Source organism: Branchiostoma floridae, chromosome 7, assembly GCF_000003815.2.
Source record: "Branchiostoma floridae strain S238N-H82 chromosome 7, Bfl_VNyyK, whole genome shotgun sequence".
NCBI lineage: Eukaryota > Metazoa > Chordata > Leptocardii > Amphioxiformes > Branchiostomatidae > Branchiostoma > Branchiostoma floridae.
This window is the reverse complement of record NC_049985.1, coordinates 2,571,708-2,574,705: the sequence shown is the minus strand read 5'-3', so window position 1 is coordinate 2,574,705 and position 2,998 is coordinate 2,571,708. Positions and strand designations below refer to the sequence as shown.

At 37.2% G+C, this 2,998-nt stretch overlaps 1 protein-coding gene across 1 annotated transcript in view; it reads left to right on the top strand.

Moving 5' to 3' along the window:
* LOC118419501 (dachshund homolog 1-like) overlaps positions 1 to 349 on the top strand; it is a gene marked incomplete in the record, with an annotated part of 57,393 nt that extends 57,044 nt beyond the window's left edge. Inside the window, 1 exon segment of the mRNA XM_035825907.1 lies at positions 17 to 349.
* Positions 350 to 2,998: the final 2,649 nt, after the last annotated feature.

Genomic DNA, 2,998 nt, shown 5'->3' with positions numbered 1-2,998 from the left:
TATTAGATAGCAGAAGAAGTGATGGGGCCAGTTTCTTTCCTTAGTTTACCGTCTTGTTACTGGAGACTTGTACAGTTGTAAATGTGATCTTATGTAGGCAGTGACTATTGTGATGACTCAACTACTGGGTTTTAAAAGGAGAGGGAAAACACATAGGAGTTATATTTTTCTGCCCCTCCATTTTAAAGCAAACATATATTGGTATGTTCTGAAAACAAGATAGCAAAGCCAATGTTTGGTATACTTGCTCTTTTAAATGTTGTTGTCTTACTTAGCCCTAGTAGGCAAGTGATAACTTATATACTAAGGCCACACCAATTTATTTCCTTGATTCTATGACAATTTGAAGATGAAATGTAGCCAGCAATGAAGATGAAAACAGAAGGCTTGGAGGAAATCTTACTACATGTATCTTTACTGCCTGAAACTGTGTGTATCAAGGTACAGCCCTCAGACTGTTTTCAAGCTTAAATTTCATTTTAATGTTATATAAAAAATCGAGAACCAACAAATTAAACTGGTGTGGCCTAAAGGGCATTTGATATTTAGAAGTGATAGGAAAGTAGTGGACTTGTCCAACAAAGTAGTAGATGAAAAATGTTTTTTATGTGATCTGTAAAATGTGTTTGTAAAATGTAAAATAAAAAATAGCATGAAGTTTTTGAACATATATCGTCTCTGGTAACCAGTAACCACCACCGTGTGGAGCCAGCCATATAAGCATCGCCAGTCAGTATTAAGTGTTCATATTTGTAACTGTCATTTTCGGATAGTTTCCCTTACCTGCAGATATCAGACTGAGAGATGGTTTTATCTGAATGAATTTTATCCAAATGAACTACAAGAAAGCAATCAGATTCTACAAGGTTCAATATTGTCAACTCTGCATGTGAAAGGCCAAGTTGATTTGATGTGTATGAGACATCCTTTGGGAACCCTAAAACTGATGGAATAAAAAGTTGGCATTATGAAATCTAAGTGGTCAGAAAGGTTGATCAAAGACTTAACATAATATGGAGTGTGGTATACCAAACTATTAGATTGTTCATTTTTGTTCTTTCACATCTGCTTCTTTATTAAACTTTGGAATTAACTCTGGCATTCTACCACATCAGTATTGATTTATCAAATACAAACTGTATTCAGACTACTGCATACACATTGTATTTGCTCATTTTCCAACTCTTTCGTACAAATTACTGTATGGTCAAAACTTTCTTTTTAGAAACGGACAAGAATTGGTGTTCACCAATCGGCAGTCCTTACAATCAAATCAATATGGCCTAAATGCCACAAAAGCAATCAAATCTACATGGTTAAATCTTTGTCAACTCCATGTAAGAACAGTTGCTTTGTTTTGTGAGAGAAGAGCGCACCACACATGTAACCAGTCTATTCTTTTCCATGCTGTAGCTCTTTTCTTGATTTGAAAGGAAAGAAAGTAAATGTGTATCACTTTGAGTGTACAGTAAAACCTGTCACCTCCACATGAGAACCATCTCTCCATCATAGCCACTTTTTGGTGGTCCCTTTGATAATTTTTTCTCATTGACCAAAGTAGAATTCTAGCCTCCTTTGCAAACTTCTTGGCATCAGCGAAACTGACTCCCAAAGTAGTAGAGAACCATAGCCCACATAGAAGATCACAATGTAGTTTTCACTCTGAAGAACAAAGTTTAAAGAAGTCTGAGAAGGAGGCTACAGAATCCTTTCAAAAGCGGTTACTCAACTTTGCTCATTTTCTTCAAGCCCCCTCAGTGGTGACTACAGACAGGTTTGACTGTACTTCATTTCTTTGGAGGATTAAAGAAAAGCATGTTAAACTTTATGTTGAAGAATTATGTAGAAAGGTAGAGAAATTGTAAGCCTTGTTTGATACAGGTTTGACCGTACCTCATTTCTTTGGATGATTAAAGAAAAGCATGTTTATGTTGAAGAATTATGTAGAAAGGTACAGAAATTGTAAGCCTTGTTTGTAAATAGGAAACCTTCATGCAAACCTACACTGTGTGCTTTCTATGTTTGTAAAGTTACAGTCAAACCTGTATTAGGGGCCACCTCTACAGAGGGGCCACCTGTCCATAGTGGCCACTTTTTGTTGGTCCCTTGGGTATTTTATCTACAAGTTGCCACCTCTATACAGAGGCCACCTATCTATAGTGGCCAAATTTGTCCGGTCCCTTGAGTGGCCGCTATAGACAGGTTTGACTGTATTGTATATTCTTCCGCTGTTTGTAAATGTAGTGAAGATAGACTCTTTCATGAACTGGCTACAGGTGATTAACCTACCAAGGTTTTAGCAAATGGTGTCATTATAGCCCGATGATGTCTGAGTTTTGATTACTTGTTCATTTCATTAAAGAAGTTGTTTGCAAATAGAATTTCACTGTTGCTGGAAAAGTGAAGCTTTTATCTGGCCTACCTTGGAGTGTAGCGGGGAATAAAAGAATTGTTTCATTCTAAATACTCAAACCATCATTTTTAGTTATGACTCCCAAGCATTGTGGCAACCCAATATCATCTTCCCTCCCCCGAAAAATTGTATCATTGAGCAGTCCCTCTGCTTACAAATATGTTCAGAACAGGTTGGACTGGGGATATTTGGTGGCCATAGAATGTTCAGTGACACCTGTACAAGTGTCTCTACAAAAAGACCACCCGGCCATTGACATACATGTCAAACCTGTAAAACTGACCACCTCTACATTAGGACCACCTGGACAATGTGAATACTTTTTGGCAGAAAATTTTCCCCATCGACACAAACATTTCTATAGTGACCGCCTGTCCACATATACCAGATTTAGGTCCAAGTGGTCTTCTTTGTCAGTAGGTCTTTGACTATATCCCATTACTTTCGTATAAAATCAGTCATTCTCTTTTATGATAATAAATTATTGGTAAAGGATAAAACCCAATTTCTTCTGTGGAGATGATTTTGTCAGTTGTCACCACAAGGAGGGGTCACCATGTTCTAGTCTACCTCTAATATACATGT